General features: G+C 39.4%; 1 pseudogene; it reads right to left on the bottom strand.

Moving 5' to 3' along the window:
* Positions 1–22,911: 22,911 nt before the first annotated feature.
* LOC147829844 (desumoylating isopeptidase 1 pseudogene) lies at positions 22,912–23,704 on the bottom strand (annotated as a pseudogene).
* Positions 23,705–25,452: the final 1,748 nt, after the last annotated feature.

Below are 25,452 nucleotides of genomic sequence, written 5' to 3'. Positions count from 1 at the left end.
TTATCATTTACTTGTAGAAACTGTTTAATTTCTTATTTAATTTCTTCTGTGATCCATTGGTTGTTCAGGATGGTGTTATTCAGTTTCCATGCATTTGTGGGGGTTTTGCGGTTTCTTATGTTATTGATCTCCAATTTTATTGCATTATGGTCTGATAATATACAGGGGATAATTTCAGCTCCTTTTCACTTACTTAACATGTTCTATTGTTGAGTATGTGGTCTATTTTGGAGAACGACCTGTGTGCAGCTCAAAACAAGCTGATTTTGTGGGGTAGAACACTCTGTAAATATCTGTTAAGTTCATTTGTTCAAGAGTTTGATTGAGTTCTAGTATTTCATTGCTTACTTTTTTGTCTAGTTGATCTATCTATTTGTGAGAGTAGGGTATTGAGGTCCTCTACTAGTACTGTATTAGTGCATATTTGATTTTTCATGTCCATTAGTATTTGTTTTACATAGTTGTGTGCACTAATGTTTGGTGCATATATATTCATGATTGTAATCTCTTCCTCTTGAATGTTCCCTTTACAAGGATGTAGTGTCCTTCTTTGTCTCTCTCAATCAATGTTTGGTTTGAAATCCACTCAATCTGCAAAGAGGGTAGCTACTCCAGCTTTTTGGGGGTGTTCCAGTCTCTTCGAGTATTGTTTTTGACCTTTTCATTTTCAGTCTATGAATTTCTTTTTGAGTTAAGTGGGTTTCTTGTATGCAGCATATTTTTGAATCTTGCTTCATGACCCATTCTGCCAGTCTATTTCTTTTGATTGGTGAAATGAGACCATTAACATTGATGGTTATAAGTGATATGTATTGACTTATCATTGTCATGACTTTTTCTTTTTGTTGGATTCTCCCTCTTTGCTTTAATTTTTTTGTTGTACTCAATGGATTCATTCTTCTGGGCTTCCTGGGTTGTGATCCTCATTGTCTTTTCCTAGGATATTGTCTAAAATTTTTTGGAGTGCTGGTTTGGTATTCATGAAGATCCCAAGGTGCTCTTTATCATGAAAGTATCTTATTTCTGCATCAATTTTGAAAGATAGTTTTGCAGGGTACATCAATCTGGGTTGGAGGCTGTTTTCCTTTAGGGCTTGAAATACATTACTCCAAGCTCTTCTTACCTTGAGGGTTTGCATTGAGAAGTCTGCTGTGATTCTGATAGGCTTTCCTTTGTGTTTAATTTGTTTCTTTTCTCTAACTGCTTGTAGAATTTTGTTCTTCTTTGTTTTTTTTTTTTTGGAATCTTAACTATTACATGCCTATGTGTAAATTTTTTTGATCAACGCCAGTTGGAGTCCTATATGGCTCACTTATTTGTATGTCAAGTTCTTTTCCCCTCCTTGGGAAGTTTTCTGCCATCACTTCTCTCATCTTTTATGTCATCCGCACTCTCTCCTCTTTCTTCATTGACTCTGCTCTGTCTTACGTTATTCCTCTTTGCATTGTCTAGCAGCTGCTGGATTTATTTCTTGTGGTCCCTTCTATTTTAAAGCAATTTTTCTTTTCTTGGTCACTAATTGCAATCTTATCTTCTATATCTGAAATTCTGTCCTGACATTGGTTCATTCTGCTGTGTAAACTTTCAACAGAGTTTTTAATTTCCCAGAAACCTGTTTGCATCTGTTTTATGGATTCCATTTGTTTCCTTTGTCGGGATTCAATCATGTTACTTGGCTCCTCTATTTTTTTATCTGTGTCCTCTCTAGAGTTATTAATCATGTGTTGCACTATGGGCACAATCTCTGCTGTTGTCTGAGAAATTATTTCTGATTTCATTTTTTCCAGATCTTCTTTTGCTGCCAGTTCAGGGAGTCCAGGTGGTTGAGTATCAGATTGTTCCATCTCATTTCCCTTCGGGGTTACTTTAGGTGATCTGGAATTCTGGTTTTGAGATTTGTTTACATTGTCTTCTCATTTCAATGGGGAGAGGTGCGTGTGATACTGGTGCCCTCAAAGCTTACCTCCTCAGCACTGGGGGTGGTGGTATGGTGGCCTGGAATGCTCCTCCTTAGGCCTGGGAGTGGCTCTGCCTTGACTGTTTTTTTAGACAGGGTCTCACTATGTATTCTAGGCTGGCCTTGAATTCACTATGTAGCCCAGGCTAACCTCGAACTCATGGTTATCTTACTGCCTCAGCCTCCCCAGTGGTGGGATGACAGATGTGCACCACCAATGTGATGGAATGCTGCAGAAAAGCCTCTGCCTTCCAAGGACCCTTCTCTATTAATTAATGACACATCTCTTGCCCAGTGGTTATCATCCATCCTCTTTAAAATGTAAATACACTAATGTGCTGGTCATTTTGCCTGTTTTTAGATCTATTTATTTCCATATATAACAAACTCAGGGGTAGAATCACAGGCCACTGGGAAAATTTGGCATGGAGTCATGGAAACAATACAGACTTGGAGTCCAGAATCCCTGGGTGTATCTGGTGAATGTGAACCCTAATACTTATTGATTGTGTGAGTTTGCGCAAATTATTTATCTTCTCTGAGTATTGGTTTCCTCACCTGTAAAATGAAATTAATAAAATTCACCTCCTATGCTGTCTTGATACTACATGAAATAATGTATAAACTTGCTAACAACTGGCTGGTCTGAATTGACATTTCAATGTAAAGAGGCTACTCATAACACATAAAAGGGCCTGGCAAACTCATAGTAAATGCTCCATAAATTAGATTGATTCTATGCTAATTAATTTGATTTTATTCATTCACTGGGTTGAGATAGAAATTTTAAAAAGAGCATTACAGCAAGCTGTTTGTGCTTTTCTACCTAGCCTGAAACCCTTATCTATTCATCACTCCCCAACTCTTGTCAGTTCACTCTTACCCCTCCTGTATCTTCCATCTCATTTGTAGGAAAAGCCAAAGTCCCCCCCTTGACCTGAAAGTAAATGCATGATCTATCTCTGGCCATTTCTTCAGGATGAAATTTTCCAACATTCTCTTTGTGCAATAGATTCCAGCTCCATGGGTCTTTGTACTGTACTGAACAAACACATCTCAGGGTCTACAATATTCAGTTCTCTCTTTTTGAACCTCTTCTCCTCATCTCCATATGTATGAATAGCTAGAGCATATGTATGTTTATCTTGTGATATATCCATTCACGTTATAAAGTGAACTCCATGACTGCAGAGACTTTTTAGGCTTATTCATGTCTTTAGAACAGTGACTGGATGCACAGGAGAAATTCTATCATATATGTTGAATTAGTTAATGAATGAAGACCATGTATAAGAAGGGAAAGGAAAATAATATTGTTGAGTACTTACTCTTTACTGGCTTCATAAATCCTCTTTGGGATAGTCATGTTATTTTTATCACATGCAGGGACCTAGGAATCATAGAGAATAAGTAGCTGCCATAGCAAACTCAAGAGTTTCAAGATCATAAGCATAATTTCCTTAAATCTACCTTGCTTCCAGGGCAGCCTGGCTCAGTGCATGGTTCCATCATTTCCCTAGTTGCTCAGATTGGATACCTAGGTGTTTTTCTCTGTGCACTTCTCTCCATAACTGCTCATATCCAATCTATCATGCAGTTTTATAGATTTGTCTCCCAAATACCTGTTTCCCACCATATTCACTGTTAATATGTAGTCCAAGGAATAGTTATTTTCTCTTGATCTTGCAATAGCTTTCTAATTGGTTCCCTTTTTCTTTTTCTTTTTTCTCTTTTTGGTACTGGGGATCGAACTCAGGTCTTGGTGCTTGCAAGGCAGGCACATTGCCACTGAGCTAAATCCCTGGCCTTGGTTCCCTTTTTCTATGATTGCCCCTCTAATAATTCATTCATTTTACAGAAGCCTGACTAATCACTACAAAAATACAGAACTGATTATGTCCTGTTCTCCCTCCCCACTTAAATATTTCATTGATTTTCCATTGTTCTTAGTAAAACATGAAGGTCCTAAATTTGGTCCACCAGGCTGTGTACCATCTTGCCCTTGCTTTTATATTGCCTATTTTCATTTTGCTCACTATGTCACAGTAGCCCTGTGCTATATTTCTAAATACTCTAGGCATCTTCCCAGTTCAGCCTGCACCCTCTCATGGCTATCCTCCCTTGTTGCCCTTTGATTAGTTAAATTCTCATCCTTTATGTTTCACTCCAGTTATATTTTGAAAATAGTTCCTGATCCCATAAACTAGGCTCATGCAGACCATCCTGAAACAAGTGACTTCTCCTTCAGGGAATTTATCTCAATTGTATCCAAGCAATGGTGAAATCTTTCCTACTAAACATATATCTATCTTATGGCTGATTTTCTAGTCCTTAGTATAGGGTTGCACAAAGAATGCACCCTGTAAATAGTGCTGACATCATTTGAATAGTAGGCCCTGTTGGGACAGAGACCTTGGCTCTGGACTTAAGTCTGTCTCATCCTAACTATACTGAGTTTCTTTCCAGAGACATCCAAGCTAAAGGTGCCCAGGCCTGCAAAGAGAACAGAGAAAAATGAAAGACTGGAGTTTTGAGCAGCATGCAAAGTCCTGCCTAAATGCAAGGGTTGGGAAGCCCCTGACCGTGAGGACAATCTCAGTCTCTGTCTAAGAGTTGTTACACTCACCCCTCTCACCAGCTGCTCCACAGCCTCACAGCTGGTTTACATTGTCCTTGTTCAAGTTCATGTTTTGTTTTGTTTTGAGTATTGGATATTGAACCCAAGACTCTAGCAATAAGCTACTCCCTCAGACCTTTACTTTAAAAAAAAAAAATTACAGATAGGATTTCCCTAAGTTGCTATGTAGCCCAGGCTCTAACCTGCCATCCTTCTGCCTTAACCTCCAAGTATGCTGGGATTACAGTTGTGTGCCATCATGACCAGCTTTAAATTCACTTTCCATTTTTACCTACTTTGAAGCCCTAACACAATATGCCCTTGCAGGACCATGGTGTATCTATCCCTTGGGGTCAGGAAGATAGGGAAGAGAAAGTTTAATGGGTGGAGAGTGATGAGATAATTGCTACTGTATGTCTGAAAATGTGGTTTGAGACAGGAAAGTGGGTTTGTGATGCTAAGAGCACTTGCAACTGGGTCAGGGTACTAAAAACCATTTATTCATTGAGTCATTCATTCAGTGTTGATAGCAATCCTACTCTGTGCTGAGCACCGATGTAGCATGAAACATACAAAAAGGAAAAATAGAAATAACTTGCATGCATTGTCCTTCATTCTGTGAAAAAGACTGTAAACAGTCAAATATATGACATCAGGAAATGATCAACACTAAAAAAATAGTGTAAGGCAAGGGCATGGTAGTCGAGAGAAAAGTGAAACTGGGTTTTATAGATGAATCATCAGAGAGGACCTCTGGGAGAAGGTGATATTTAAGCAAAGACCTAGTGAAGTAAGAAGTATGAATATATAAAGAGAGTTTCAAGCAGATGAATTAAGTGATGTGGGAAAGAGTTTGGTTTATGCCTTAATTAAGACACACTAAATGCTTTAACAAATAACATTCATGCCACTACCAAAACTAAGTGGTTTAATATAAAAATTTATTCCTTACTTGTGGCAGAGGCTAGGATAGTTTAGTGGATGTGTTTCCACTTATTGTTTCAGGCATCCAAGATCCTTCCCAAGATCCTTGTTTCCGCCTTTAGGGTCCTGAGTCTTCAGGCAGATTTTCTGCATCCCATTGGCAAATGAGGGACATGGGTCATGTGGAATGTGTCTATAGGAGGTCTTGAGATGGCATGTATCACTTATTTTCTTTTTCTGTTGGCCTGAACTCAGTCACATACCACTTGTGCATAATGACAAGGGAGGCCAGGAAATGCAAGCTGTCCATGAAAAAGAGGATTCAAGCTTGGTAAACTGCTAGCTAATCTCTGCAGCATATAAAGAATGTGCAGAAGGCCAGAATGGTTGTTACTGAATGAATAAAAGGCGACTTTGAGAAATAGACAAATGCTAGGGCGGGTAAGCTTCAGGTTATGGTAAAGACTCCGTACAGTATTATTTTCCCTAGTATATTGGGTATGCTAACATAGAACTTATTTTTTTGAGACCGGGTCTCTCTATGTAGTTCAAGCTGGCCTTGAACTCACTGTGTAGTCAAGGCTGGCCTCAATCTTGAGGCAATCCTCTTTCCTCAGCCTCCCAAGGGCTGGGATTACAGGTGTGCACCACCGTCCTGGCCTACTATAGGACTTTAAAGAAAGATGTGTGATATGCTTGGATTTAAACTTCTAAAAATAACTTGTGAGTTCTTTGGAGACTATATGTCTTAGCAGAGAAGAAAGGTCATGGTAATAATTCCTGGGTAAGATTATAGTAGTTGGGAGTAGGTCATAGCTGTGGTGAAGTGCTAAGAAGTGGTGTGGTTTGGGGGATAAAGCCAACAGGAGTCACTATTCAATTGGATATGGGCAGCAAAAGAAAGAGAAGAACCAATGAAGTTTGCTAAATATTTCACCTGAGAAACTTGGAAAATGTTTGTGTCATTATTTCATGTCATGAGGCAGACATGAAGTATTCTCTTCTAGAGGTAAAATTGGCAATGTCTAGTGAACAGCCACATGAAAATATCAAGTGGGCAATTGGAGATGGGAACTCATGATGGGAGGAAGGGAGGGGCTTGGGTTGTAGGTATAAAATGTGTAGTTATGAGTGCGTTGGTGTGAGAACATAAAGACAACACAAGAGAAACTCATGTCTGTGGAGAAGAATTTTGAGGATCATGCCAGGAGTATTCCAATATTTAAAGCTCAAGTCATAGATTCATGAGCCCCCCACCCCCCCAAAAAAAGAAAACCTTGAAAGAAGTTATTAGGTACAACCTTTCATTTGTCTCAGTGAAAAAAGTGAAGTTCAAATAGCTTTGTTGCTCATGAAATGTCACATAATTCATGTTGGCAGAATCAGATAACAATCCAGATCTTTGGACTGCTTGTCTCCTGCTCCTTTATCTATTTTATAATCAAAATTATAATTTTGGGGGGTAAAGGATATGAGGGGATCAATGGGATGAGAGAAAGGCAAAGTTTGCCTTTCCATATCTATGTTTGGTCCTCTCAACAGGTACAGTGCACATACTAAGTACAGCATAGGGCATTAGACAAGCTTTGTATTGTTTCAACTACAAGGGTACTGGAATAATCCTGGAAAGTAGCTGATACTGCAGGAATATTATCAGCAGCATATTTCTGATTCAATGTGGGAGAGTAGGATAAGTTGCTGGAAGACAAAGAAGGAGCAACTGTGTGCTTTGTCTTCATATCATTGAACAGAAGGTAATTTGTTTCTGCCCTCCTCTGAGGGCTCTGGATTTGGGGTTGAGGGGAGATGAGGAGGAACAGAAAGGTGATGAAACTGATGCCGGTCATAGGAAAAGGTGTGACTTTGAAAAACAGTCCCATTTAATCAAACTAGGAGAAGGTCAAACTTAGATCATTCTAGATAGTGATAAAATGCCATGCCAAGAAAATATTCTGAATGGTAAATAAAGTGCATGTAGTTCACAGAAAGGTGGATTTCAGCAAGGAAGAGAGGGAGAATACTCCCATCAGTTGTCTGTGTTTGGCACAGTGGCTGAGTCAGGCATTGTCAAATGATTTTTTAATTCTATCATTCCTTCTGGATTTACTAATTGGCAATTTATTGTATGGTGGAATTTCCCTCCCTCTCCCCATTTATGTATTCATTTATATTGACTTGTACTCATAGATTCCTGTTTTACTCAAGGGGTTCCAATGTGTTACAATAATTGCCTTTCTTTATAATTAAATTGTCCTAGGTTTCAGCAGCAGGAGCCCTTCAAGCTGATTCTGTGCTTTTTTGAAGGTCCCATCATTCCTGAATATTCATTATTTTCTAGCAGAAAAAAGTTTTAGTCTCATTATGGATTTTTCTTGCCCTAGCCTTGAAGAGAGCCATTTTTCCAAGAAGTCTTGGTTGTTTTCTAATGGAGAATGATATTAAGAAACCAACATTTGACCTTTAGAGTGCTGTTTCTTCTAGAGTATTTTATTAGGAAAGGGTAGGAAATCACTGTAATTATTCACGCATGTACAGTTCTGTCTGTCTGTCATCTGTCTATCATATGCCAGTTCAGTCCACTACAATGTGTAATAGCACTCTGTTTTTCTTAATTATAACTTCCTTATCTGACAATGAAAAATCTGGCTACCATTGTTTTCAATTCACTTATTCATTTGCTCATTTTCCCAACTGAATCACTTGAAATAGAATCCTGAACATGGTTGTCCCTTCTACTAAACCTCTAGTGCCACTGAGTACATCAGCCAAAAGCTTTCATTTGATGAAGCAGAAGGGGAAGGAGGAAGCCCTCTGTTACCATGAGGGGGTATCACCAAAAAGGTTTTCACGTACATTGTCAAATACAGATGACATGAGGCACATGCCCTGTTGGCCTCCTTTGCTCTTTTATTGTCTACTTCCACCTCCTGCCAGGCCTCACTGTCACCACTGCACTACTGCCCCAGGATGAACCCAGCATTGCTCTCCAGAGCTAGCACTGCTCTGTGACTCCCTGTAGCCATGGGCACAGCATCTCAGCTTCATGTCTCTGCCTCTTCCCATCACACATCCCCAAAGCCAACAAACTGAGCTCAAAAGTGCAAGGTCCCGACAGCTCCTGGCTTGCCTCTTGTCCTGATGTTTTCATTTAATAACAAACAAATGTCAACAGCAACAGTTGAGTCTGTTTTTGGTGCTTACATATCTAGTAGTGAAAACTCAAATCTAGTTTATTGGCTGAATGCGGAGTGAGGACTTCTGCTCCTAATCTTTTCACTTTCCTCTGAGGGATTCCTTACTGCTCCTACTGTGAACAGCACTCAGACTTTCCCTTCTTCTCTGAATAACAAAGCACATGGCAAGTATGCTGACTGCTAAGCCAATCCTGCAAGAAAAAAGATGCTCTGACCTCTGGAGGAACTGCTTTCAAAACAAGAGTCATGGGCATTGGAAGAGGAGTATGAAGTAGCCAGGTTAACAACAGCAACAAAGGTAGAGAAACTTGGAAGAGGCTTGTTTGATTCCACAAGAACGTAAAAAACCAGCACAGTCATACACTGAGGGGTCGCTTGTACAGCAAAAGTTCTTATAATCTTTCTGGAGGGAAATTTATGTTTTAATAGACTTTGACCTATTAATTCTGCCTTTATGAATTTATGCTAATGCAATAGGAAAAAAACCTTATGCACAAAAATTTTATCTCAGTATTATTTATATTAGTAAGACAATGGAAATAACTGTTTTATTTTACTAATAAAATTGAATGGTATATTCATGGGTCAAAACACTACACTAGTGACCACGAAGACTTTCAATTTAGTGTTTCAGTACAAGATTAAATATGGGAAATGATCATGTTTTATTATTATAGTACACAGTTGCTTGCTTTCTCAACATTAAGCTTTTGATCCCTCTGCTAAAGTAGCCTGATTTTCCATTTTACAACTTCAGTTCTTCCTTTAATGCAACAACAATGTAGCTTGGGAAGGCTTCATTCCACCTCCCTGATTCCCAGCCACCAGCTCCTGGGTATGTTCTGTGGGCATGGCTCATCTGCCCACCCACTTCCTCACTTTCAAGGGACAGCTCACTTAACTGGGGCCTTGGAAATAAGTCTAAGGGCTTCTGCTTAATGATTCAGAGAGAAGTCTTCTCCTGATTGACGTCTGGATGGTGCAGCACACAGGAAAGAAGTCTGAAATTCAAACGACTCTTTGCGCAGCTCTGAATAGTGAAGCAAGCCTGAGAACAAAGCCAATCCACCTGAAGGGCAGAGGTGGTAGAACTGAAAAGAAAGGGAGCTGGGTTCCTGAAAAGACCCTACTTTTTGAATTTCCTATTAGAAAAATTAAGAGATTTGTTTGATGGTTTGTTTAATCGAGTGGAATTCACAATTTTTGTTACATGCCGATGAAGCATTTTACCCTACACAATTAAGTGGAAATAGCAATAAATGCAACTATAAATATGCACACTTAATTCCTTAGTTTTGTATATAATGTATTTGTCACAGGATTTTTAAGAATCTAATAAAAGGGAAGAGAGAAAATTGAACTAAAGTGGGAAAGTTTAGCACAAGTTAATAAAGGGAAGTGCAGAGGAAAGAACAGAGACAGAGGTGGGACCCTGGGGAAATCCTGGGGTACAGAAGGAGCTGGCTGAGCATAAGGGAGTACAATGCGGTCAGGGTGGCTGAAAGACCTTTGTGGGGGCAAGCAGGCCTGGGAAAGTTAGGAACTATCAATTAAGGACCTGTGTCTTTATTCTAAGTCAATAGCAAGTCAGTAAAGGTATTTAAATAGGAAGGTTGGGGCCAAAGGTGTAGAGAAAATATTAGCTTTATCTTCTGAAAGACAAATGTTACTCTTGGTGTAGGGTAGAGAACACTTTCAAGATGAGAGCCAAGATGAGCAGGAGCAAGAGATTTTTGGACTATGCGTAGTAGAAAAGTGTGGATGTTTTGAGAGTACCATTAAGGAGACTTCTTAATGGATGGGATATAGAGAGGTAAGGGGGATTCCTCAGTCTGAGGTCTACAGGATTTAGAACTGATTATCAATAATTAGAGAGAAAAGAAATGAAACTATATGCAGGATATATTGGCAAAAAGAACATGCAGAACACAAAGTCACTGAAGCTGGAGTTGGCCTGGCATGTGGGGTGCTGTCAGCTCTGAAGACCAAATGAGACTTCAGGCAGGAGTAGACCCCTAGGGAAGAGAGGGGGGCAGCAGGTGAGGGCTCATGTGATAAAGATACTGTAATGAACTAATTGATACCTCAAAGTCATAGAAAATTTTTATTTTGAAATCTGAGTGACTGAAAAATCCCAAGATTTCATCCAGGGGAGAGAAAAGAAAACTTGTTTTGTTTGTAAAGATGGTTGGAGGGCAGTGAAAGAAAGAATCAAGTTAGTGTTTGTTTCCATCCTGCTGAGTCCAACTTGAGTGTATGCACATCTTTTGGCAGAGGTAGTAATCTGTGGGAATTTATACCCCAGGATAAGCAACACGACTCTTGGGATTTCGTCTCAAGCAGGATCTGGGAAACCAAAGCCCAAGGGCCAAACCTATTTTTGTAAAATAATTTCACTAGATGACAGCCATGGCCACTCCTTCAGTGTTGCCAGTAGCTGTTCCAGAGCTCCAATCATAGAGCTAAGGGGTTATAACAGAAAGCCTTTACCTACCTGACTAAAAATATTTACAATCTTGCTCTTTTAAGAAAAAATGTGTTCATCGGTGATCTAGAGAAACTGAGAAATGAGAAGTTCTTTGCAGGACATAATTTTAGAAAGATATACTAATTTAAATTTTAAATTTCCAAAATTTTTTATCAAGAAGAATTTGAGGAAAAAACTATAACCACAGGGAAAAATATAATAAATGTTTTTACCTATGTATCTACTACAGCATCTAGTCTACTATTTAATCTCTCACTCACTGAGTAATTATTTATTAAGTGCATACTTTGTGCCAGGCACACAGAGAGATGCAAGGTATTACCTAGGAAAATAAGGCAAACCTTCCACCTGGGCTTTTCTTCTTGGAAGTGGGGGAAAAGTGATGGAGAGAAACAATAAAAATGAAAGTCAAAATGTACAGAATGTCAATGGTGATGCAAGCAATGGAGAAATATATAAGAGGAAAGGAGGTTAGAGAGAGGGAGGTTGGGAATGGCTTTTAAAACGCGGTGGCCAGGAGCAGCTCACTTGATCAGAGAACACTGGAGTAAAGACTTGGAGGTGCCAGAGAATTGTGTCACTCTCTGCAAGGAAGGAACCTGGCCCCTGAGTCTGCCCAACAGGTTAGGCGTGTGTAGCCGAACAGGGATGAAGAAACCAAGGATTAAAAGAAGTGGGAGGTGTCAGTTGATGATGGGCAACTGTCAGCACCTTGACTTTGTTTTTTGAAGAAGATTGTGAGTCTTGGAACACTGTGGACAGAGGAGGGGCATGATCTGATGGAGGTTTTAAAGGATCACCCTGCCTGCTACTTGAGCAGAAATTCTGAGAGGCCAGCATACATGCAAGTGAGTTGGTGAGGAGGCAGTGATTGTAACAAGAGGTGATAGGTGTGGTTTGGAACATGGGATAGGGGTTGAAATGGGAGCTCCTGCAGGGCCAGCACTGGGATAGAAAAAGGGATGTTGCAGACTATTGAAATCCAGACGATTATTAAGGACTACCTTGAAAGCCGCTTTTTAGTAAATTGGAGAATATAGAATAAATGGATAAATTTTTAGATACATATAACCTTCCAATTGGACGAAGAGGATATAAAACACCTGAACAGGTCAATAACAAGAAATGAGATCGAAGCAGTAATGGTTTTCTCAACAAGGAAAAGCCCAGGACCAGATGAGTTTCCTGCTGAGTTTTACCACACCTTTAAAGAAGAACTAACACCAATGCTCCTCAAACTATTCTATAGGTAGGGAAGGGAAATTTTCAAACAAATATGTATTTATGGATTGGAATAATTTATATTACTATAATGGTCTTACAGTGGACCCTCGAGTTAGGACCGACCTGACATGCGAAGAACTTGACATACGACCAGAATTTTAGTTTTAATTTGCAACCGAAGTCTTGAGTTAAAACCCAAATGCTGACTGCTTGTGCTTCCAGATGTTCTCAGATACAGATTAAACCCTTAAAGAGTTCTAGAAGGAACATTACAACATCCTTTCCTGTGTGGGGTTGAGGAATCCCAGGCCAATGTCTCTCTAAGGACACTGAGATCTACCTGAAAGAAAATGTGGCTTAAAATTATACAGATGAGAGATTTTGAAGGCTGTGTAGAGGAGTCTGAGCCTTCAATAGACTAACTTGAGTTACAACCAGCCCTCGCAAACAAATTGAGTTTGTAAGTCAAGGGTTCACTTTATTATCAAAGTCAACCTACAGATTCAATGCAATGCCCATGAAAATACCAATGGCATTCTTCATAGAACTAGCCATTCTAGTCATTCTTCATATGGAAACACAAGCCAAAGCAATTCTATGCAAAAAGAACAAGAATGAAGGCATCACAGTACTGAATTTCAGATTATATTAAAGTCATAGTAATAAAAACTAGCATGATCCTAGAATAAAAACAGACATGAAGACCAGCAGAACAGCATAGAGGACACAGAAACAAACCCATACAATGTAGCCTTCTGATTCTGGACCAAGGAACTAAAATATACATTAGAGGACAGACAGCCCCTTTAACGAATGGTACTGGGAAAACTGTATATTCACTTGTAGAAGACTGAAACACCTTGTACAAAATTAATTCAAAATGAATCAAAGACCTAAGTATAAGACCTGCAACTTTGAAATGGCTAAAAGAAAATGTAGGGAAAACCCTTGATCTACAGGGACAGGCAAAGACTTCCTAAACAGGATTCAAAGAGCACAGGTAATAATAGCAATAATCATAAAATGGGGCTATATCAAATCAAAGTTTCTGCAAGGCAAGGGAAACAACTCATAGGATGAAGAAACACTGTGCAAAATGGGAGAAAATCTTTGTCTGCTACTCCTCTACTAGAGGATTAATACCTACAATATATAAAGATATCAAAAAACTTAATAACAAAAAATTAAATATCCTCATCAATAAATGGGAAAATGAATTGAACATATATTTCTCAAAAGAAGCACAAATATCCAGTGAGTATATGAAAAAATATTAAACATCTTTAGCCAGTAGGGAAATGCAGATTAAAACTATGCTGAGATTCTCTCTCACCTCACTCTGAATAGCTGTCATCACAAATACAAAAAACAATAAAGGCTGTTGAGGATGCAGGGAGAAAGGAACACTTCTACACTGCTGATGGAGTTTATATTACCCTAGCCACTATGGAAATCAGGATTGGAGTTTCTTTATTTTATTTTTTTTCCATATGCTTTTTTTTTTGTATTAAATTCTTTTATTGGTACATTGTAGGTATACAACACAATTACATTTCTCATTGGGAATTGTACCTTTATATAATGCATCTTGGTTCTTATTTTTTCCCCATTCCTAGCCCTCCCTTCACCCCCTCCACCCTTCCCTATTTACAAAGACTTTATTTCCATTTTTTCCATTTCTCATCATTTTTTCCTTTCCCTTCTTTCCTTTCCCCTGTGCCTCCCACTACCCCTACCCCTTTGGACCTTTTCTTCCTATTTTGCATTATCGATTATTCATTCTAATCATTGGTACATTTTAGGTATACAATATAATGACATTCATCATTGGAAATTTGCACCTTTACATAGTCTCTCTTGGTTCTTGTTTTTCACCTTTGCCCAGCCCTCCCTTCAACCCCTCCATTCCTCCCTATTTACAAAGACTTTGTTCCTATTTTTCCATTTTCTTATATTAATCCCATTCCCTTCTATCCTTTCCCTTAGCCCTCCCACTTCCTTCCCCTTTGTCCCTTTTCTTCCTATTTCACATGACCTATTATACATTTAGTCCTTATTTACACTTTCAGTTTCTCACACCAGAGAAACTATTCGGTATTTACACATCTGTGTCCTATTTATTTTACTTAAGAGTATTGCCTCAATGTGCATCCACTTAGCTATAAATGTCTCTAATTTCTCATTTTTTATGGCTGAGTAGTACTCCATTTTATCCCATTTGTTGATTGTTTGTGCTAGTTCACGGGCAACTGAGGTTTTGTTCATAAAATCTTTTCCTACACCGATGTCTTCAAGGGTTCTACCTAACCTCTGTTCCAACTGGTTCAGAGTTTCTATTTTAATATTTAGATCTTTAAGGATTGGAGTTTCTTAAAAAACAAAACAAAAAAAATATAGCTCTACTACCACTCCTTGGTATATACCCAAATTAAAGTCACATAGTGTAGGAAACCCTGCATTCCTATGTTTGTTGCACCACAATTGACAGTAGTCAAAATATAGAGCCAATCTAGGTACCTATCATCAGATGAATAGATCAAGAAAATGTGATATATATATATATATATGAGTATTATTCAAACATAAGGAAGAACAAAATGTAATCATTTGAAGCAAAATGGATGAATGTGGAGATTATCATGCTGAGTGAAATAAGTCAAACTCGGAAGAGTCTCCCTAATATGTAGAGTCTTAAAAAGATGACAAGAAAGTAGAAGGGAGACTATTATTAGACAAGAGGTAGGTTAAGAGGGAGGGGGGAGGAGTATAGGAAAGAGTGATGGGGGATGGATATGATTAAAATATATTACATTAACATCTATAAATAAAAAACAGCAAAACTTCGAATGAGGTTGGGGCAAGGAGGGAGATGGTGGAGGTAGAAATGACGAAAAGTATTTCATGTTCATGTATAAATTTTGCAATGAAACCCATAAATCTGTATAACCAATGTGCACTAATAAAAATATGTGAAGCAAAAAATGATATTTTGATTATTTGTTCTTTTATTGATCTATGCTTAGACTGAGGTCTGGATACTCAACATGGACCACTTATATGGATATGCAAACAAGATTTGCATGAAATTCAGTTTGGGAAGTTTTGGGGATAAAACAGTTAATAATTTCCAGCTGGTTAACACCAGGATTTGTTTTTGAAGTATTTTGCCTTCACTTATTTCATACATGGTCATATTATTCACAAGTGAATTAATTGAAGCTTACCCGATCTCTCTCTACCCCTCACTACTGTGAACAGGAAGATAATCATTCTTTTATTTGCAGCAGGTAGACTTTTATTATATTGAGTTAGAAAAGACCAGAGCAAACAACTCCTTCCTGCTTTTTGCCAGAAAAAAGACTGCAGTTTATTTCTTAACTAAAATTATTTTTGGCAAATACCCTCAGTAAATAAGAATGCTTTATTGTAAAATAACTGTTTATTTCCCTTGGCATACATTTTGGAAACAATTTGTTTTGTAAAGCACATCAGAAAATAGTCTTGCTGAAAGCTGAGCAATCAATACATATTTTATTAAGAGGTTATTTAGGGAAGGTACTGTTTGGTTTCCAATGACTTAGAATGATTTTCAGATTCAAACTATGACAACTGTGCTTTGCACAATAAAATGTTGAGCACATGAAAATTCACTACACTGTGTGTTAGAATGAATTAAAAATAACCTTTGTCAGGTGCCACTCATCTGACCCTGACAGACTGAACTCAGTAGATGGCTCTTTTTCATCATTTTACATAATTGCAAAAAAATGCCCTTATTACATACATTCACCCTAATGTTCCATATTAATGCTTTAATGAATATCCTTGTCACTTGTCACTTAATCTTGGTTGTCATCTATAACCAGCTGTGTCACAGTGCAACCTCTGGTGCAAAAAAATAGGCAAAACCTAGAGGGCTTTTGAAAATTCTACCAAATTGTCTTTGAGAAAAGCAGATTTTGACAAAACTTACCCTCCTAATGTAACGGTTTCAATATAGTTTCACTGTGATTCTCAAGGGTTTATATGTTGAAATTGTATCCCCATGGAGAAGTATTAAAAGAATTGAAACTTAACCTTAGTATGGTATATTGAGGTGGGGCATTAGGGAAATGATTAGGGTTAGATAAGCTCATTAGAATGAAGCTCCCTTAATTAAAGCCTGATGGGTTTATGAGAAGAAGGAGAAAGAATTGCAGATGCAGATGTACACAGGTGTGTCCCCTGGCTCTTGCCATGTGATGCCCTCCACCACCTTCAGACACTGCCAGCAAAAAGGCCACCACCAGATGTGGCCCCTCAGCACTGGACCTCTTGTACCATGAACCAAAATATTTTTTTTCTTTACCATTCCATATAGTCTGTGGTATTGCGGTATTGGCCTAGAAAATAAACTAATGCACCTACATACTTGCAAGTTGTCTAAATTTAAAATCATTCCACTTATTAGGTGTAAGACAATATCTTAATTTGCATTAATTTGATTAATGATGATGATAAAAACTGTGTTCACATATTTATTAGCTAAATAGCTTCCTAACTCTTGCTCTCCACCCACTTCCTGTCTTAGTCACTTTCCTGTTGCTGAGAATAAAATACCTGACATCCCCAATTTAAAAGAGGAGAGGTTTATTTTGGCTCACAGTTTTAGTCCATGGTATGCAGGTTCCAGGGGAGAAACAGGATGGCAGAAGGTCATGTAACAGGAAAAGATACTCAATCCATGGCAACCAAGAAGCAGAGATAGAAGGAGGAGCCAGGTATAAGACTACACTCTTCCAGGTCACACTCCCAGGGACACACCTCCAACCAAGCCTCACCTTTAACAGCACATTTAGCTGTGGAACTCATCAGTGGATGAATACTCTGATGAGTATAGCACCTCACGATTCAATTACTTTCCACACATGTGAGAAATTGGGGGTACATTTTAGATCTGGAGCATAACACTTCCTTAGAATGCCAGGCTTGTGCTTATGGCAGACACAATTCCCAAATATTCTTTCTTTTCTTTTCTAATGAAGAAAATTTCAACTTTATTCAGAGGTGTCTCCTGGCAAATCAAATGACAATGTTAAGAGTGGTATTTCTCAGTTTATCTTGCATCTGAAGTTGGACATTTATCATAGCCATGGCTAATGAGAAGTAAAATTTGTTAGGGGGAATTTTGGAGGAAATCCTGCTTGTTTCAGGGTTGCTTTTGCCCCATATCTTTCCTCTTCCCTCTGCCTGGCAAAACACTGCACTGTTGCATGACTTGGCACCATTGAGTGAGAAGAGGTTACAGACAGGTGGCACAGATGGGACATCCTGGTCCCTATGGGGACAACTGTACTTGATGCTACAACAGCAGCCCCAGAGAGCTTACCTCTGTATTTGTTTTACATGAAAAAAGGAAAACTTTGATTTGCTGAAGTCATTCTGAGTTGAGTTTGCTATTATGTGAAGCTGATATAGTGTTATTTGCCCATAAAAATGATTTTTAGCTATTGACTTTTAAATAGAGATCTTTAGACTTAAAGAGTATGAATACTTTATTTAATGAGTGTTGCCTAATAGTTCTAGAGCTTCATTTTAAAAAATCTTTTCCTTGTGTTGTTTTGATATTTTAAAAATTCAATTATTAATTTTATGAGTCTCTTCTTTTTTAATGGTTTCTGCTTTATAATCATATTTGGGAAGACCATTTCCAGTTACGATTATGTGCTTATATTTTCCTTAAAACTTAGCATTATTTTTTTACATTAACCAACTGGAATAACATATACATTATTTTCCCCTCTTACACTCATGGAAGACATTGCTAGTCAATTGTCACATTGGACTAGCTCTTAACTGAGTACCTACAGAGGTTGCAAATTTTTCTAAAACACCTTAAATATTTTCTTGAACAAGGTGAAGCATAAATATATATTGTGAGATAGATGGATCTACTATTATTTTTAACAGCATTGGTAAAGCACCACTGAAAGCAGACAACCTGCTATTAATATTTCATAGAGCAGTAAAGAAGCAAAGAGGGAACTTCAAGAAAAATAAAGGTGCATAGTTTTCAGTCTAAGGAGAAATTTAATATACTTCTAATGATTATATCCCTCCAATGACAAAATTGCTGATCAACCTAAAGAAACCGACAATTATTTACACATGGTTTCCTTTGGTCTCTGAGAGCTACAAAATAGGATAGTGCTAGGGTTCTCTAAGTGTTTGTGTAATGTCGGTGACTGGAGTGTTGGAACCATGTTGATTTAATGGGGATAACTTAAAAAGTACATGAATTTTTATGAAAAGTAGCTCAGAAATCAGCAGTAGTCATTCATGAACTAGAAACAGTTAAGTACAAATCTTTAGGTAGCAAAATGTTTTTGTGGCAGGATTTCAGAAACTAACAGTACAGAGAGCTCAGTAGTGGATCCTAGAAATAAATTGTTAATGAGTCATTTGGGAATGATGCCATTTTTTTATAACCTTTGACTTGGTCCAGTCATTTCATTTTCCCTTTTAAAACTTACATGCCACCTATTTAATACACAACAGGCTGATGACTGTTCAAACTTTGCTTCCTGCTCTCTGTTTTTCACAGCAAGCAAAGGGGTACTGCCAGTCTAGCTACATATTAAATTTAAAGGAAATGCTTTTTAAAAATACCCATTCCATAGATGCTTTCAAGATTTAATTTATATCATTAGATCCTGAAAGAAAATACCTAGACAACTTCTAAAAGCTTCCCCCGGCTAGGGTCTGCCACTTTGCTAACTGAAGATGAGTGGCTGGCTGCTTTGATGTTTATTGATGGTGATACCACAGCATAAAGTAGGAAGAAATAAATGGGCCTGGGCTCCACTGGTTTAACCTCTAGAAGAATCATGGAGCTAAGAGGAGAGGCTGTGGGAGGGGATCAATAGTTGACAAATGAAAAGAGTCTCAGTCAGTTGGAAGAGGCATTTGTTTTCCCATGATGTAGCAGAATAGATCACTTGTAGAATCCAACAATTCAGGATTGTCCTTTGCAAAATAACACTCTCTGTTTTGCTTTGCCTAAAATCTTTGGCAACTGTAATACAAAGTTTTCTCCCCTTACTTTACATAATTAATGAATGAGGACTATAACTATCTAAATCAATGCTGGAAGAGAAGCAAATCTATCATCATCACCATCATACTTAGTGCAACATATGAAGTATGTGGAAGAATGCAAAGGATCATGGAGTCTGTTTAGTAAAATATGATTTCTATTCCCCCAAAGAATTTTTTCTCCTAGTAAGGAAGCTCATTGCCCACTAGTAAGATATGATCACTGTGGTATTTTTTTTAATTGAGAAATTTTTCTCAAATCATTATGCTTCTCTCACTAATTCTTTGTATAAGTCAAATTTTCCTTTCAGTTTAGGACTCCTGATTGGTTTCATGTGATATAAACCAATTCGGTCATTTGTGGGGGGTGGCTATTTGCTTTTCTACTTGCCATTCCTTCTCTGCCAGTTTGGCTAGTGGTGTAGCTTAAAACAACAGACGTGTATTTGTCTCATGAAATGTGAGAGCTGTGGGTTGGCTCTGGCATAGTTTCTAACAGTCTTCTCATTCTGGATCACAATCTGAATGGATGTGATATTCTCATGGTACAGGGTAGAAACATAAGTCAGAGCCCAACCCAAACTCCATAACTGGATGTAAGGACTGTCTTTAGATAAGGTAAATGTCATGTCTGCTCTCATCCACCAGGCCAGAGCATATAACATGATCAAACCTAAAGTCAAACTTGATGGGGGCATATACTACCAGCAGGATTCTTAGATGATCTGAGTGACTTTTATTTCCTTCTAGAACTCTAATACAATTATCTATAGGTAAACAACATTTGAAAAGATAGTTTATTACAATGACAAATAGAGATGTCTCACTGCACCCTAAGCTAGGATTGCAGTCAGCCATTTGGAATGAAGCAGAATGAGGACTTGAGTACTTCCCTAACTTGCCTTTTCATTTCTGCTCCTTTTCTAGTGCTTGCTTCCCTTTTTCCCTCTTCTTTTTTTTTTCCCCCTCTTCTTAATTTGACAGGACAGCTTTTCTTGTTTCTCTTACCTACATAATGGAAAGCATCATGGCCAACAACCCTTAAGTGTAATGCTCCAAGATGAACCAATAGTCTTGACTCTATTCTCAGAAAAGTCTTCTGAGGAGTCCAGCTCAGAACATCTGATGTTTATCCTCAGCTGTGTAGATAGAACTCCATTGGCAAGTTCACACTGTGCAGAGTAGCTGCAGAGATCTAGCGATGTAAAGATATAAGTTATTTAAGACTCCTAGGTGCCTACCTACTGTATTAGACTTCATCTTTACCATAATTTTTTCTTTAGTGATTAATATTTTGTTAATCAGTATTTAGTTACTAAGTAAAATTAGTGTACTTTTAAAAACTTTTTTTATTTGGTGCAATGACTTTTTTTTTTTTTTTTTTGCAGCAGGCAGAAATGAGTTTATTGCATTTGAAAAACACCAGTGAAAACCAGCAAACACCTCCGAATGGGACAGAATTATCAGCCTGACTTCAAGGGCATAATGGAATTCAAAGGTACGAGCTTTGTTCCTGGGAGAGGGTGATGGTCTCATTGCTCCTCTTTCCCTGTCCCATTAGATCAGTGCACCTCTAAGAGGTGTCCACTGCATGACAATGCATGACTCATTTTCTGCCTGGTGCCCACACGGAGCCAGCTGGTCCCAAAGATGCTCCTGTGGCTCTGGGATGGACAGAGATGTGCGATGGGGCTGGGGGCCCTAGCTCAGGCCTGTCTTCTGCCCTGAGGGGTGGCAGGGCTGGAATGGGGGAGGCCAGCTCTCCTCCCCATGAGCTCTGGGTGGCTGCTCATCCACCCCTGTATCTTCCACCAATCCAGGACACAGCAGTGACACAAATGGCTGCTGGACATGAAGGGTGGCATTCAAGGAATCAAGTGACTCAAATTCCCTCCTGGAGTCACTCAGGAGAACTCAGGATAGCCCTGGATCTGAAAGTGACCGCTGGGAGGAGCAAAACCAGCTGAGTCCAGACAAGGGACAGGAGAAAAGCTCAGCACCCGCCGGGTAGAGATGTGCACTTCAGGCAGACAGGAAAAGGGAAGGACACTGGTGGGATGCTGGCCTAGGTCAACCAGCTGCCCTCCAGGAAGAAATCCAGCCTCTAACACCCATTCTCCTTGAATCTACCAGTAGATCTGCATCAAGCCATCCCTGCTTCTTTCTGATCTGATTAATCACTGCCGCACACACGGCCTGAGAACTAAACTGCTCACTCATTTGGCCTGGTGTAAATTCTAAAATCTCACTTGATACCATCTGGACATGCCCTGTGAGATACAGGCAGACACCAAGGCAGAATGTCATCTTTCCCTCTAGCTGAGACCCTGATAATGCCAACTGCTACGGCTAATGGCAAAGACAGCAGGGTCAGCGCCAGGGTGAGCAGCAGATTTCAGGGAGGAAAGACCCCTGCCTCGGAAGGAGCAGCTGGACTCAAGTTTTAGAGGGGGCAGGGGACCAGGGCAGGAGGGGCCCAGGAAGCAGAGCTGAGAGCCAGGCACCTGGCAGCTCTGAGTCCCTCTCCACTCACTCCTCTAACGAAGCCGTGGGAGAGCATGTGAAGAAAGGGAGTCTGAAAGCGGTCCCAGATCTGAGACTTTCCAGACTGCTCTGCCTATAAGATCAGCAGCAAGTCATTAGGGAAATGCCCAGTCACGCCCCAGTCGAACCTCCTTAAAGCCAGAATGACAATGGAAATGATGTGTGCCATCAAATCACATTCAGAATAACGGAAAAGTCCTATTGGAAACAACTACATTTTCCTGCCACCTTGATTCTGCATCATATTCTTTCTATATTCCCTAAGCTGGGATTCGTGCCCCCTTGGTTCCTAGCTGAATGCTGCATATGGGGCCACGTGTGGTTTCTGTGCAGATTGAGGGGCTGGGTCTCTGTGGCTCCAGCCCAGCTGCCATCCACTATGGCAGATCCTCCAAGCTCAGGAACAGCAGCCTCACCGCAGCAGGCAGCAAGGCAGGTTTTCCCAAATCGATGGCAGAGGACTGGCAATCAGTCTGGGCGGTGGGAGGAGGAATGGCTTTATCCTGTTTTCTCTGGCCTGGTACTGGCTGTCACTTTCCTCTGATTCTGAGCTGTGGCTGCTGCAGCCCTGGCCCCATGCTTGCGGCAGGGGAGGCAAGGTGACAGAAGTCTAGTGAAAGAGATCACTGAGGTCAGTTAGTCATCCTGCAACTGGCCCCACATGCACCACATCCTTTGGTTCATTTAATGCTATGAGTAACCACTTCCAGGTCACGGCTGTTGGAAAACTCCTTGGTTCCACAGGTGTGGCAACCTGGGTGGGATGCGGGTATTCTCTGGAAAGAGGTTCCAAGTTGGGGCTCCCCCGAAGTGGTCCTTTTGCCTACTGCTGAAACAAACCCCCTCCCTTTCTCCAATGTGGAGGATGCTTTGGAAACAGCGTCCTAAGTGAACTCACAGACAAGACAGCTTTAATAAATTAATATAATACTATTAGAAGGGGGCATTTTGTTTCATTTCTTAGCAGCATTGTCCTACATGCAGCCTGATGATTTCCTTCCCTGGGAAATTTAAAAAAGCCGTCCCCTGGTTGTTAGCTCTGATGTAAAATTATAAAATAGAAATCTGGTAGGGTTTGTTTTGTTTGAAAAGGAAAAGCCCTGCAGAGCAGGCGGGCAGGTGGTCCCAAGCAGTCCGGTTAGCTCTGGCCATTTTGTCTGCCCACCGTGTTTCCTCCAGGAGGCTGCATCTGGATGGAGTCCAGGCAGGGCCAGAGGGCTTGTCCGAAGGGCGTGGAGAGGACTTCAGAGGGCAGGTCGGTGATGTAAGAGGGGGTCTTCCGCCCAGTCAGGAACTGTGCCACTTCAATGCTAAAGATGTTACAGTTGTGTTCAAAGAGGTTGTAGGTTTCACCTTGGAACAGAGACTCCCCCAGGGAGGACAGGAACTCCAGAAAGATTTCTTCTGTCACTTCAGTGCTCCCCACATCAACCACAGAGTCTGGAGGTCCTAGCAATGTCCCTCCCCGGGGACAGCTGGAGATTCCGCCACTGCCAAAGAAGAACTCATCCTTGTGCACAACTATGGAGGTGTGCCAGATGCCTTCCAGTTGTTTCCCCAGCATGATGGGGCTAAGCCGCCGGGCCAGGCCCTTGACAGGTCGTACATGTAGAGCTTCACAGGGTACAGATGCGGCGGCTCCATGGGGACCCGTGGCAGCGGCCACGATGGCCCTCGGGCACCTGGCAACGGCTGGAACCGTCCCATATCCAACGGGGTGGGGAGAGGTGGGAGCTGGGGGGTGGGGGAGACCGAGCCCAGGCCTGGCCTGAGGGGCAGGGGACAGGCGGCCCTGCGCTGCTCGCGCCCTCCACCCGCTACTGGCAAAGACTTCTGTGAGGTGACAGAGAGGGTACCGGTACCGGGAGGGTCTGCACTGAAGAGCGGGCGGGGGCGGGGACGTCTCAATGAAGATTTTTTACTTCAAAGATATCTGAGCTTTTGTTTTTTAAGTCTTCAGTTTTCTCTTTGCAAGATGTAATGTCTAAATTTTCAATTCTTTCCAAACATAGCCACAAAGAAAAGATCTTAAGTAGTTATTACTCTGAAGGTACCTGAGAATTTCAAATACCTATCCACCTGCATGTATGATTTCGAACTTAAAGATATTTTCACTGACTGATTTACCAGATAATTTTGGAGGGAGAAATTTTGAACAAAAACAATGAAATCTAATTATTCATACTATTCTTGGTATGTTTATACTGTGTAAAGTTCTAGTAACAAAAATAATGAAAAGGAATATTGAAATTATTGTCATCTCTTACTGATCATAATCTATGTGATATTCACTTTTATTTCAATTCTATGATTCTATTGGAACTGGGATCTAAACTTGTCCTTTTAAATAGCATTTGCAATCAAATTCTGCAAAATTATTTTATGTTTCAGCAACTACAATAATTCTACTGAAAAATCTATCTTTATTTGTCGTAGGGTAGATGACAAGAAAGAGAAAATAGAGGGCATCGCATTACATACATAATGCTGGGGTATCCCATTCATGACTTTATATTGAGCCGTGCACTGTTTCCTACATTGCTCGCTCAAGAAATGCTCCTAGCATCTTTCCATTCGAGTTTTATATATTAGATGTATGGGTTACTTATTAAATTAATGTTAGTGATTGCTTGCAACTTTGCAAAACTATATAGATAGATAGATATGAGATATAAAACCATATAAATATATTCCATTAACTAGTGATAAAACTGTGAATAGTAATTTTAAATTAAAATTTTATTTTCATAAAAGATATAAATTGAAAAAGGGAAAATAAAAAAAGAATGCATCATAATGTTTGCACTAACGAATATTTACACAAAATAGAGGATCCTGGAAAACTAAAAAAAAATTATTAATCTTTTAAAATACTTCAAAACAGTATTATTAATTAATCTCTGCCAGAATACACAAGAAAGTTATATTATAGTTCCACTCTTTAGGAGGAAATAGACTAAGTATAGAAAAGAAGTTGTAGAGAGGGATTCAGCCACAAATTATGTTGACACCTTTTTGAAAAAGTGTTTTTTGACGCAAAGCAGTTATACACATCAAATTATGAACCCTTATAAATGCATTACCAACATAAAGATGAGCAAGAAGTTTTTACTTTTTTAATTGGCTTAGTAGATCACATAGAATTAACATAATTCTTGAATTTTTGTTTTCTGATCTTTTAAGAATTCTCCACCTCTCTTTTATATGGATTATTTGTGAAATAAATGGTTTTAAGTAAATATCTTCCTATGTTATCTTTCAATGCCATATATATGGCAAGAGCTTTATCTGGGAATAGTGGGGTACTCAAATAAGTATAAAACATGATCTTAGACTTTAGTGAACCTACTTTTTTTTCTGGATGATAGAACACATGAAGATATACACATAATATGGCAAGCTGAATTTGCGTATGAAATTTTTACTGCAA

Source organism: Heterocephalus glaber, unplaced genomic scaffold, assembly GCF_053883595.1.
Source record: "Heterocephalus glaber isolate CG9 unplaced genomic scaffold, H.glaber_assembly_v1.0 deba00000347, whole genome shotgun sequence".
NCBI classification, from domain to species: Eukaryota; Metazoa; Chordata; class Mammalia; order Rodentia; family Bathyergidae; genus Heterocephalus; species Heterocephalus glaber.
Note: the sequence above shows the minus strand (reverse complement) of the source record. Positions and strands in the feature narration are given on the sequence as shown.